Genomic DNA, 14,249 nt, shown 5'->3' with positions numbered 1-14,249 from the left:
CGTACGGACACAGCTCTGCGGAGGCCTGCTGCGAGGTAGTGATGCGTCGCCACTTTCCAACATGGCGTCGGTCGAGTCTGTTGTGTCTCCTGTGTGCTCTACACCGACAGTGCGCTGTTTCCCCAAGCAGGTGAAGCAGGTGGCTTTAAATTATCTTGAAGCGCTTCGCGTCGAGTGCGGGGGCAGTTGGAGTACAAATGCGCTCATCAAGAGGACGGCAAAACTCACGCAGGTGAGCGAGCGAACGCTTTACAAGTGGACAACGGAGACGTTGAACGCGGGCCGAGTGTTGTTGAACGCGGGCCGTTTAACGTGCGTTGCCTCTCGCGCAGCACATGGGCTTGTTTTGCATTTCGCCACCATCGACACTCGGCTGCCTCGGCACGCTGGAGTAAATAAATTTATATGCACATGACACGATTACTGAAATTTACTGCGACGCGACAACAGAGGAACTGATGAGAACAGGTTGCGACAAAAAAAAAAAGAGTGGGGCTAGTCCCTTTGGAACGGGCGTCCGCCTGTCCAAAAACAAACAAAAAAAAAGAATAAAAAGACATCAAGCGCCACCTGCTATAGATAGAAAGAAGCCACCTGGATATCAGGTGGATCGAGCCACAGGCGCGTAGGAACACACTAATGTAGTGCGCGTCATCCTGATTGGACGAGAGAGCTGTACCTTTCGTAGTGCTGCAAACAGCTTGTGAGACGGAGTATAGAGACCTTCTTCTACCTGGCCGAGTCCATTGAGCGCAGTAGCCTCTCCCATTCCTCCGACGCGGTCAGGAGCTCCGCGTCTGGCCGGGGAGGGTACGCCGGGAATTCAAAGAGAATGTGGGTAGGAGTAGAAGGTGGGCGGGGTGTGGGTGCGGCAGAGAAAATAGGGGCAGGGAAGGGTGGTTTATGGTTTAGGGGGTTTAACGTCCCAAAGCGACAAAGGCTGTGAGAGACGCCGTAGTGGAGGGCTCCGGAAATTTCGACCACCTGGGGTTCTTTAACGTGCACTGACATCGCACAGTACACGGGCCTCTAGAATTTCTCCTCCAAAGAAATTCAACCGCCGCGGCCGGGTTCGAACCCGCGTCTTTCGGGTCAGCAGCCGATCAGGATGCGAGTCTGAAAGCGGTGCCATGATATTTAGGGATAATTGTCAAGGGATCGGTAAATAATCGTACCTAGCTGTGCGAAGGCGCTGCCGCTGAGATCTCGTAATGGTTTAGGATTGAAAATAGCGGCGTTATTAAGGCTGCTTGCCTTTTTTTTTTTTTCAGAAAGGAACATTCGTACTGCTGGCGTTTTCTTCTTAGGATCAAATAAACGTTCTTTTTTTTTTTTTGCTGGCGCGCAGCACACTACCTGCGCTGCTGTATTTCCCCAAAAGTAACATTTTTCGCATTTTTCGCAAATCGGCTGTATGAAAGCTGTTCGCAGTAAGCTTCGTTTCCCAGGATCATGCAAAGGTGGCAGAAAATGAACATACAAAGCGCTTTGTATGTCTTTCCTTTTCTGTCGTCCTTGTCCTTTTGAGCGCTTTCACTGTCAAGATGGAAAACCAACTCGCCCACTCAATTCCATTATAGAAAATGAACACCATTTTGTACAAAATGCTTTTAATTTCTTGACGTTTCTAACTGGATTAAACCTTCATTGATCTAGCTTTCTATGTCTCTCTTTGCAGTGAACCCCGGCATGAGTTATTCGGTTACAATATTTACGTGGTAGCACATTGTTTGTTTTAATGTTATTCCTCAGCGACAAACCTCCGCTTAGAAAATGTGAAATATTTGCTACTCGGGCTCTCGTCGGTAACGAAGCAGAATACTTTGGAAGGAGGAATATGTTGAAGCGAGAACTCGAGCAACGCGTTTTTCTTGCTTGAAATACAAATAATCAAATAATTGTTTCTACTGAAATGCCGAAGCTTTTTTTTTTCTAACGAAATATCGTCACTTTAGCGCACCTTTTGTTAAATTGAGAACAGCATTGTGGTTTCAAATATACACGGCAAAATAAGAAGCCAAAAAGACGACAAGAATGAAAAATAAAGAACGAATGAGAGAGAGGAAGCTATTTCATGAAAGAGCGAATATCAATCTCCCATTAAATCTTGAGCTTGGGTACGAAGGCGAAATGGTTTTCCAGCTAGGCTAACGACAGCCATGCACTTTATGAGGGGATTGAAAAGATGGCGATGAAGTGAGTGTGTTTGCTCCGGTTCCATCCCCCTGTCGAGTGTTCTAGATTACCGTAGACATCAGGTCGATTTGGACAGGAGGGCTCACAAGGCAGTTGGAAAAGGAAGAGTACTCAGGGTGTCCGGATTTTGTGAAGGATGGTGGCTTGTGTAGAAAGAGAAGAAACATCGCTGATATTCGCATGCGGATTGAATGCAACTGCAGCAGAAAACGGTCTCGTAAAACTCATTAACCTAATGAAAGAACAAGCGTCCTGAGATTACCACCTGGGTGCTCTACAGAGCTTTTACGCTGTCTTTAGCCGGCTCCGAGTTGTGTACTCATTAATGCAACAGACAAAATGCCACGCAGGGCTAAACGATTCCTTTCTTAACCCTATGTAAGGAGATAGCGCCACCCAGCGGCGTTCGTGAGTAGAAGACAAAGCACGAGGAGCGCGTGCGGAGGGGAACGCGGGGCAGGTCGAAGAGGATTACGTGGCAGAGAAGAGAAGAGCGCGGTGGGCGACGGACGTGGACGAGTTCTGCTGGCTCCCCGAGTTCCGGGCTTGGGCCTTAGCCGCAGACGTCCGGGCCACCAGACCTGGACATCCATCGTCGAGAGCCTCAACCACCAAGCCCAGGCGCCACTCTTCTCCGTCCATCCGTCAGCTGGTCCACACAGGCCGCTTCTGGCGCCTACGTGACCTTTTTCCGGGATACCAGACCTGGAAACCGTGCCGGGAGCCCACGAACGCTGACGCTGCGGTAGCCTTGCATCGACGTTGGAACGCCAAGAGACTCCTTGACTACCCGACACCCAGCCAGTCCTCTCCGCTCGTTGCTCGAATAAGAGACAAGTAGTGTGACTTTCCTCTTTGACTTTCTTTTCCCTGTATTGTCCGTAAGCACTTTGTTCTGTTCCCCCGTGTGTTTTTCCCGTGTGTTGTTGCGTTGTTCTCTTGTTCCTTTCCTTTTTTCTCGCTCATATTGAAATTGGTTTCCTTTCTGATCAAAGCCGCCTCGTTTATTGTTTGTACTTTTGTGTTTGTTGAAAATAAGATCTGCAATCTCTCAGATCCTCACAAATTTGGCGTCCACTACGACAGGACGAGGTCGGTTTTTATTTATTTGCCTGTTGTGTTAATTTAGGAACAATATGAGCGCTTCAGATTTGGTTGCCTTAGGCGAGCGCATGGGCTTGTGCGGCGCGGAGTTACGAGCGTGGGTGGAGGATGAGCTTCGTAAGGCACGGGAAGAGAGAGCCGCTGAGCGTGAAGCTGCGAAACAAAAATTGGAGTTAGAGCGAGAAGCTACGAAGCAGAAATTAGAGTTAGAGCGTGAGGCTGCGAAGCAGAAACTGGAGTTAGAGGCACGGAATTTGGAGTTAGAGGCACGGAATTTGGAGACGGGGCGTGAAGCTGCGAAGGAACGTTTGGAGTTAGAGGCGCAGAACTTGCAGCTACAAATAAGGCTCATGGAGGGTGGCGCAAATCCTCCGAGTGACCGTGGAGAGCGTAGCGTCGCACCGGCTAGCTCCATTAACCCGCACAGTCTCATACCACAGTTCAATGAAGCGCGGGATGACCTCGATGCCTACTTATAGAGGTTTGAGCATGTGGCCACGGGACATGGTTGGCCAAAAGAAAAGTGGGCAACGGCGTTGAGCTTGTGCCTTGGCGGCGAGGCACTTAGGGTCTTCGGTCGGCTCTCGCCTGAGGATTCCGTGGATTATGACAAAGCGAAGCTTGCCTTGCTTCAGAGGTTTAGGTTCACCGCGGAAGGGTACCGCGAGAAGTTTCGCCAGAGCAAGCCCCAGGACGGAGAAACGGCCTCGCAATATGCTGCCAGGTTGTTTAGTTTCTTTGACCGTTGGGTCGAGATGCGGGGAGAAGGCCGCACTTTTGAGGTGGTTCGCGAGATGGTCGTGAGCGAGCAATTTCTGAACAACTGTCATTCTCGTTTAGCCCTTTTCTTACGTGAGCGGGAGGGCAAGACAGTTTCCAAGCTGGCGGAGGCTGCCGATCATTTTCTCGAAGCACAGCGGCAAAATAACTTGTTGTTCTTTAAAGAACAGGGGGAGCATACGATGAATAAAGCCAAGGACGAGGTTTCAGGTTCACAATCTCGCCTGCGGTGTTTTCTTTGCGAGAAGACTGGGCACAAGGCGGCGGATTGTCGGACGAAGCCGAAGCAATCGTATTGCACCTGGTGCCGCGAGGTAGGACATGATGCCCAGTCATGCAAAGCTAAGAGGCCAGGAGACCGTGAGGAGTCCGCCTGTTGCATGACACCTCGATATTCACATCCCGATAGCACTGCAGTGGTAACGCGCGTAGAGGGCCAGTTGGGGGAGATGGTCTGTCCTTCCAACCCGATGGAAATTGCTATGCCCGTGGCGCACGGTGAGGTGTTCGGCCAGCCTAGTTCGGTATTACGGGATACGGGCAGCACCGGCATTGTTGTGCGTGAGTCCCTTGTACCGGCAGCGGCACTTACAGGGAAAAAGGCTACATTATTCTTGGCCAATGGGACCCGTGTAGAAGTTCCGGAAGCGGAGGTGGTGATTTCTTCTCCATACTTCTCGGGTAAGGCCATCGCGCGCTGCTTGTCTACACCCTTGTACGACATTATAATAGGCAATGTCCCCGGGGCTAAACCTCCATTCTCTGTCGACCCGCCAGTTCTAACTGATCAGGCAGTTTCCCTTGCCATGACGAGTTCGGTCGATGTTCCTTCCCTCACGATGACAGCAAAGGTTTCAGTGAGTAGTAAAAGCCCCACTCTGAACACACTCCACTTGTCACGGCCGGAGTTTCGCCTGAAACAGGAAGAAGACCCGACTTTAGAGGTGTGTCGCAGAAAGTTGGGGCAAATATTTCGTGGAAAGGGACAGACCGCCCACTCTTTTGATACAGATGAAGGTGTTCTCTTCCGGACATACCAAGTGTGTCCCGGCCAAGTCGTTGAGCAAGCGGTGGTACCGAAGGGCTTACGCACGCAAATTCTTAAGTTGGCGCATAAGAATGCATTATCCGGCCATCATGGAATACGGCAAACAATAGCTAGGGTGCTCAGTGAGTTTTACTGGCCCGGTGTACAGGCTGACATTAAGAATTATGTCAGATCGTGTGATATGTGTCAACGGACTGTGTCGAAGGCAAGGGAGAACAGAGTGAATAACATCGTAGGACGGGAACATGTAAAATCAGGGTGGAAACCGAGGTCGGTTTGGAGAAAACGGTTTCACAAAAGAAAACGGAAGTACTAGCTGAGAGAGTTCTCGCGACGGTGAAGTGATTTGATGTGAACAATGGAATACGGAAGAATGTAGCCCACACCTGTTCTTGTTGGAATTGTTTTTGTTTATTCATGTTTGTTTTTGGGTGTCGGCTACTTACTTTTTATGCTTTCCGTGTTTCTTCGCCCTCTATGGACGCTTTACGTAGACTTTCCATGTGCTCTCTGTGCTGTGTGTGCGAATGTCTGTGAACGCTTCGAACATTGACGACCGTCGTATTGTGTGTGGTGTGTAGTGTGCGCGCTGTGGTGCGGTGTTCTGTGTTGCGATCGTCGAACGCGTCTGGTGTCGCTCTCCTGAAGTTGAGTTCTTTCCCTTGGAAATAACTTCCGAAGAGGGGGCCTTCTGTAAGGAGATAGCGCCACCCAGCGGCGTTCGTGAGTAGAAGACAAAGCACGAGGAGCGCGTGCGGAGGGGAACGCGGGGCAGGTCGAAGAGGATTACGTGGCAGAGAAGAGAAGAGCGCGGTGGGCGACGGACGTGGACGAGTTCTGCTGGCTCCCCGAGTTCCGGGCTTGGGCCTTAGCCGCAGACGTCCGGGCCACCAGACCTGGACATCCATCGTCGAGAGCCTCAACCACCAAGCCCAGGCGCCACTCTTCTCCGTCCATCCGTCAGCTGGTCCACACAGGCCGCTTCTGGCGCCTACGTGACCTTTTTCCGGGATACCAGACCTGGAAACCGTGCCGGGAGCCCACGAACGCTGACGCTGCGGTAGCCTTGCATCGACGTTGGAACGCCAAGAGACTCCTTGACTACCCGACACCCAGCCAGTCCTCTCCGCTCGTTGCTCGAATAAGAGACAAGTAGTGTGACTTTCCTCTTTGACTTTCTTTTCCCTGTATTGTCCGTAAGCACTTTGTTCTGTTCCCCCGTGTGTTTTTCCCGTGTGTTGTTGCGTTGTTCTCTTGTTCCTTTCCTTTTTTCTCGCTCATATTGAAATTGGTTTCCTTTCTGATCAAAGCCGCCTCGTTTATTGTTTGTACTTTTGTGTTTGTTGAAAATAAGATCTGCAATCTCTCAGATCCTCACACCCTACTAACTTCCATTATTTTCTTACATGAAGTCTTACTTGTAACCCCAGTAGCGGATAAGTGGACCACAAGCCGGACGCTGTAGACATCCTTTTGTGCTTGCTTATTCTTTTTATTTTCATTTGGCTGTTGCGCAAACCTCTTGGAACATTTCGGGGAAACCGCCTCCTGTGGTAGAGCTCGTTTTCTTCAAACGCTCAGGACCTTCACTGCACACTTTTTTTCCTCAGCACTTCTGATATTTCTGTATGATTTCTTGAAACGAGAAGAATCAAGGCTGCGATTCAATTTTTGGAGCGGATTCATGCAGGGTCGTTAGCCCCGACAGCTCCGCTTCGTTGGAGCGCGAAAAAAAGAACGTCGCAATCGCATTAAATGTAGAAACGGACTCGAGCTTCCATGGAAACCGCTTTAATATATGGTTTCGTGCAGACGGGCAGGTAAAATGGCTGCTCGCGGACCGTCCCCGGTAATATAGTTTTCTGTGGAGCCGCTGTAAATTCTAGATTGAAAACCGCGGAGGCGTAAATTATGGGTGCACAGGAGGCGTAGCGCGGCAGAATCGTTTTTCACGTTTCCCCAACCATTACAACTGCAAGCGGTATACGTGGATTAGAGCTCAAGTTTGAAATAATGTTTGAAGCGTGCACACGTTTCGCAAGCGGATTTTGCATAAATTACCTAATACTTGTACATAGGAGTGCGTACATGCAAGGCCCCCAACTTCAGTTAAGGAAGGGTTTTGCGTGTTTTTTAGCCCCCGGAAAAGCAACTCATTCCCTGACTTCTCAGGGAAAAACGAAAACCACCTTCCGCTGGATTTACTTGAGGCTGAGCCACTGTCTTTTCCTTTTGCTTTCCTGTTATTTCTTCCACTCTCAGTATGACCCCCTGCATGGCGGCGCAAAAACTGATGTCCACATGAACATGCATTACGTATGTTCTTGCTGTCCGGTGTTCTGAATAGGGTACGTTTTGCAAAAACAGACATTTCAATCGCATTGGCTTTCAAAGCGTAAAAGAAATGTGCGTGTCAATGTACTGCAGGCGTTTCACGAACGCGAGAGCTTATTTTGAGGAAACCAACGTAGCGACAAGAGTGCGATGTATGCGTGGCACAATCTGTTCTTTAAAGCGCATCGTGCAGCCCATGTGAGCATTTCTGTATCCTATTCGAGACATTATTCGGCCTTCTTTCTTTAGCTTCATGCTCAAAGGCAGAGGAACTAAGGTTGGGTGCAAACACGCAGCGCATGTTAGCTGTAGTGAAATCTACGAAAAACTATGTCATTCAAGCGCGCCATGCTCGCCGGCTTCGAAACAACAGTAACGCCAAGATCTTCACCTCCTACTACACCCGTTACATTAATAGCGTTTGGTGGTACTAGCTGATGCCGAGCGCATGTTTTGTCCTACTTTTTGGATCTGATTCTAACTGCACGCAGAAGCGTTTCCTCATTTCTAATGCAATTAAGCGTCTGGTGCGTTTTACCTGCGCTTCAGGTAGTGGTAGTTTTGGCAAGCCTTTATGCAGCTTCTTACCCACACTTAACGCGATGCCTGTGTGCAAGCATTTTTGAAATATTTCTAAAAACGAGGTCTATCTCGTATTTCCTTTCGCTCTTCGGGTTGAATTCAGCTCTTGGAAACGCAGGCATGCAGGAAACGAACAGTGGCATTTGAGATTTGGTGTATTCGTGCTCTCCTCCATTCAGAAGGCATCCAGAGTCCCACCTGTAATGTGAACTGTGAACAGTTTTTCTTTCTTTTTTTTGCGATGAACTTGTGAACGGTATTTCTTTTCCCCTTGAGCAACGAGACTGACCCATTGAGATGTTTTGCCTTCATAACGACAAGAACAAGAAAGTGGTAGATTTATAACGTAGCTAAACCGAGTAGATATGGGAAAGTATGGGTTTAGCCTGGTTCACTCAAGGTTTTGCTTTTCTGGATTGTTGCCACGTCTGGCGACGATATTAGACTCAAGTTAAGTTCCGATCGAGGTTAAGCTGATCTGATTCGTTCGTGCCATAGATGGAAGTTGATGAAGTCGACGATGTATAATGCACAGCGCGAGAGTGCGTTGCAGTTTCACACAAGGCGGGGTCGGCTGTTGCGATGGCATGGTGCCTTCGTGCAGTGGCCAGCCAAGCTGATCTGTTCGCGCGGCCGCGGATTCGAAACCCACTCGCGGCAATATTTATTTTATTTCTACATGGGCCGTTGCTATGCTAGGCATCGTCAAGGTCACCTTCAAGGTTCAGCTTCACACAAACTCGGTGAGCCGTTCGTACCTCGTTAAGTAGTGATTTTGCACTAAAAACAAAACAACGAAGCGCGATTCCACGTTAGCAGCCTACGTGTCGCACGAGGGAACTGGTACTACATGTGTTAGCAAAACTTTCAGGAGAAATTTCCGCGTCAACAGTCCAGAACTCACACGATTTGGAATCCTGAAGACACTGCTTCTTTTTAAGCACTGCAGTGAGCATACGGGAACCGGCTGTATGTTCCAGTAGTTTTTATGCTTGTCCATTTCTTGTAATCTGCGCCTGGTGTCCACCGTGTTTTGTCCATGCCTCCCGGCACAGCTCTCAAATTTTCCGCCTATGGACGCATTCTGTGCCAGAGGCAGTTCGCAACGCCCTCTTGCAAAAGCCGTTGTTGACATCCCTTTCTGGTCGATTATAGGAATGAAGTTTGCGAGCTACGCGGCTCTAGCGCGAGTGCAAAGCACGTTGTGCACGTGGCTTTTCACTTTTGTTCTCATCGCACTATTCGTTCAAAAGTTAATGAGCTGGAGAGCGCAACCTTCCACTGTTGACGCTGCTAGATGTGTCTGCCGCCGACACGCATGCCTGCTATAAGCTTTCGAACTAGGTTCAGCGGGTTGGCGCAACCTACTCTCAATTTTGACTCTTTTTAGTGCTTTATGAACTCTCTTCATTTAGAGGAGCACATGTCAGCTGCGAAAGTGAGCTTACGTTCATCGCCAACACAACTGAGTCTCACGACACGTATGCCAATAAAAGGAAACCCAGCTACCCTAGTTGACGTGTCAAATACGCTGGAAAGTAATGTCTAGACTGCTTTGAAAACTATAGCCACCTCTACTTGCTACGAAGGACGCATAACATTTAACAAAAAGACAACACATTTTTTTTTTGTCTCAAGCTACGATAGCTGGTGCCCAGCCTACCACCTTTTCCTCATCAGTGCGCCCAGTTTTAGGCGGATCGACCTTTACCATACGACTATAAATAGAAGATTAATTTATAAAAATTGTCTATAGACATTCTATACACTTCTTACAAACACTACTGCCTTCCTATAGATATTTCGTTTCGTCAATTCATAGTCTACAGACTGTCTGTATACTAGAGTCTACTAAAAGTGTATGGTCATAAATCTATAGATTGTCTATAGACTGTCTATAACATTTGTATTGCCTATAGACTGTTTTCTACGATTTTCTATAGAGAGTCAATAAACTTCATAGACAGAAGTGTATGGACAGTTTATGAACTGTTTAAAAAAATTTTTGTGAGGTTCACGCAGTCATCAACGCACTATGACCAGGGATTGTGTGTTACGACGTGTGACGTCCGCACCAACGGGGGCGGCAGTCTGCCACGGCGTAACACCCTCGCGCAGGAGTTTCTGCACAACCAAAACCGTAAATTGTGAATTATGGTTGGTTTGGTTTGGTTTATGGGGTTTAACGTCCCAAAGCGACTAAGGCTATGAGAGACGCCGTAGTGGAGGGCTCCGGAAATTTCGACCACCTGGGGTTCTTTAACGTGCACTGACATCGCACAGTACACGGGCCTCGAATTTCTCCTCCAAAGAAATTCAGCCGCCGCGGCCGGGTTCGAACCCGCGTCTTTCGGGCCAACAGCCGAGCACCATAGCCACTGAGCCACCGCGGCGGTTGTGTGTTATGCGGTCTAACCTAGCATAGCGACAGATGTGTTATGAGAGGCACCGTAGTGCGGGGCACCGAAATAATTTAGACTATTTGAGGCACGTTAACGTGAGCTGACATCGAACAGCACACCGGTCGGCCGCCTTTTGCGTTTCGCCTCTGTATCGGAACGCGGCCGCCGGAATTGAACCCGGGTCCTCCGGCTCAGTCACTGAGCGGCCTAAGCATTGAGCCACCGCGGCGGGTTGTTGCTGTAGAATCGATCCCACCGGAACAGCAAGCGAAGTCCTTGCCAAAGGCGTCTATACCGGTAACCTTTACTTGGTTGCACTTCCCTGTTCTCAATCAACCACAACGTCACCGCCACTGGGTTGGAAACGCGCGTCTGCAGCCGATGACGATGGTCCAAAATTGGGGGCGAGCCATTAAATACGGTATAAATCAAGCGCATGCTCCAGTTTTCCGGCACTGTGCTGGCAGTATTGATCGTACATAGCACGTGTAGCGCGGCGTTCACATATGACGCCGCCTTTTGCTCTGAGTCTCGAACGACCTACATTTGTGGCAGGTAAGGAAACGCTTTGGCTCTGGCTCTGGCCGTTGTGTCGCAAATAATGGCTCAACTCTTCTGCTTCTCGTTATCATTTCATTTCTCGGCGCTACTTGGTTGGTCCCACCGTACGTGGCTTACTGAACGTGTCTGAATTAGCGCATGCTTTCCACGCTAGAAACCTCAGAATACGATAAAGAAGACGTGCTTTGAAAGAAAGGAAGACCAACTATCACCATCATGGTAGATATTGGTGTGAGCTTTTATCGGAGGTAGTCTACGAGGTAATCGCAAAGAAAACCACCGTTTCACATCCGGTGCATGTGTCCGACTAACTGTTTGCAGAAAGCTTTCTATCTTTCAGCCGAAAGCTTAAAGTTCGTGTAGCACCACGTGGCGAAGTCTGCTTTTTCAAATCTGAGGTCTTTATCGCTATTTTTGCGATCAACATTTTCATTGACACGGCAATACAAATAAGACAGCCTGAAGTTGACACCTCCTAGAACATGACCATCTATGCAGCAAAGCAATGTTCGCGACAAAAAGAATAATGCCGCGAATCTTTGTATCTTTTGTTCTTCAAAGCTGCCGGCACGCCGCTTTATCGCTTTGATTTTTATGCAAGACGCGACCAGATGTATCTCGATTGATCGCATCCAGGCGGAGCCGATTCTACGTTGTTCTACAATGTTGTAAGTTTGCACGCTGTATCTCGAAAGTTCGTTATCAGCTTTAAATTGGGCATGGCCGAGAGCGGCAGGTATTCTGTTGGACAACCGCCAAGCTCGCCTGTTGCTACGCCACCGCCGAGTCATTCAGTTCTTTGCGGGCGCAAGTCAGCCCAATTAAAGTGTTTCGTTTGGAAGCCATTCTCGCTGTTTTCCTGCTCGCCGGACTACAGTCACCACTACGTGACATCTGGTGGAGCTGCTGACCTGCTATTCCGCTATGCCCACCCCCCCTCCCCCCCACAACGATAGAACCTAGTGCCCCGTCAGCGTAGTACGTCGTGCTTTGCCAGCCCCGTGAGCCACCGACTTTTGCACGGAGAACCACACGTAGATGTAAAAGACTGGCTGGACGTGTACGACCGTGTGGCAGCGATAAACGCCTGGGACGACCGCGTCAAACTTCGAAACGTTTATTTTACATTGGGAGGCCCTGCCAGAACGTGGTTTGAAAACCACTAATCTTCCCTCAGACCTGGGCGCTCTTCAAGAAGCAGCTATAGGTACTGTCAGCAGCAAAATATTGCGGTCGTCCAGCGCGTGGCGGAGCGACGCAAAACTGCATTCCAGCGCCATCTGCCGTGACTACGCCTTATGTCGATGCTCACAGCACTTCCGCGTTAACCATTATTTGTGCATGCCTGTCCTTTCTTTGCTATCAGGCAAGTCTCATCGCGTTCTTCGCCGGGATCCGCTATTGCCACTCGCCGCTGACAATGAATCGCTGTGTCACCATCGTTGCGCGTCTGTTTCGGCTGCTGCGATGGTGGACAGTGCTGCGATCGCTCGCTCGAGCCCAAGAAGGACTGGCTGCGAACGTCACACAGCGCCTCAGCGGCTTCCGTGACTCTGATAAGCGCGTCACGGGGAAGCAAGCGTCAAGGCATGCTTGATAGCGAAGAAAGGATAGGCATGCGCAAAGCGTCCTTCGAACGCAATTTCCCTGAGCCTCGACAACATGTTTGGAGGCGGCAGATGGCGCTGCAAGGCAGTTTAGCGTCGCGCTGCCACGCGCTGGACGTCCCGCAATATTTTGCTGCTGACAGTACGTTCACCAGCGTCGTACGAAAAGAAAGAGCGGAGGTCCTGCTGCAGTCACGATTGCAACACCCAAACAAGACCATGACTGCGTATGCGGAGGAAAGGAAACGCCTGTTCAGGCGCGCCAGTCCTCACGTGACGGAAGAAAAGAGCTCACCTTCCTGATGCATGGCGCAAAGAAGCAACTGTTTGCCGGCCTGATCCGGGATCCTCCGAAAACCGCCGCCGAGTTTGCACTCGGAGCTTCTACCATCGATTCTACCCTTGACACTCAGGCCCGTAAGTACAACCGACCACTCCAAGTGGTGAGGAAAGCCCGCCAGATGATACCCCAGCAAACGAGGATAACCTGCGAGATCTAATACGCGCAGTTGTTCACGAACTTCGCCGACTGCTGCCATCCCCAGAACAGCAGACGCGGCAGACTCAGGTGGCGTCGCTCAAAGTCCGTGAAGTAGAATGCACTTGGCTCCCCATCACCACTGGCAACAACGGAAGCTGAAGCCATAACCTACGCCGCCGTACTACGCGGTCCTGCGTCCCGACGAGACCCCCAATGCCACGAATCTGTGTAGTGTTCGTTCATTCTTGAAAGCTGCCTGCATGCCGCGTTGTTCCAGAATGTTGTAGTAACTTCGCACGCTGTATCTCGAAAGTTCGCTATCAGCTCTAAATTTAGCACGGCCGAGAGCGGAGGGTATTCTGTTCGACGACCGCCGAGCTCGCATGTTGCTACGCCGTCGCCGAGTCATTCAGCTCTTTGCGGGCGCATGTCAACCAAACTAAAGAGTTTCGTTTGAAAGCTATTTTCGCTTTTTTCCTGCTCGCTGGACTGCAGTCCCCACTACGTGACAATATTGTCTAAAAATAAGCTATTGCTGGATGTCCACTCACCAATTTTTTTAGTATTCGTTTTTTTTTTTTACTCAAAATTCTAATAAAAACAGATGCACCTTCATATCGTGCAATTGCTCAGTTGAGAAGGCATTTGCACACAAACCAGCCTCAGCTAATAGTTGTCGACGAAAGCAAAACACGTTCCAGTAGAAATAACTACCAGCAAAGTAGCAGTTTCATACTTATCGATAATTTAGAAGCAAGCATCGCGATAAACGGAACTACTTCAGAGAATGCATTTCTAATTCTCCTACTTGGTCTTGGTGTTTTCCTACCTCTATCCCCGGCTACCAGATTGGGTGAGGCAACCTTCTTGCAAGAAAATTGTGAATTAAAAGTACCTCAAGTTAGCACGTCAGTGGTTGAGACGAGGTAAAGAACACTAATGTACTGGTGGCGTAAAAGTGGAATATAAAAATCGCACGAACCAGCCCAGAAATCAAAATAGTATAGCTTAGAACACAAGAAGAAAAAAAGCTTAGCATGGCACATTATCTGAATATAACAAAGTTCAGTAGGTTGTATGAACAGTTAAGCCAACCACTTTAATTTACTAGCCATAGTGGCGTTCGCCATCAACCCGATTCAAAGCGAATGCCT

Source organism: Amblyomma mixtum, chromosome 2 (assembly GCF_055824585.1).
Source record: "Amblyomma mixtum isolate Tamu chromosome 2, ASM5582458v1, whole genome shotgun sequence".
Lineage (NCBI taxonomy): Eukaryota > Metazoa > Arthropoda > Arachnida > Ixodida > Ixodidae > Amblyomma > Amblyomma mixtum.
The sequence above is the reverse complement of the archived record's forward strand: the minus strand, read 5'-3'. Positions refer to the sequence as shown.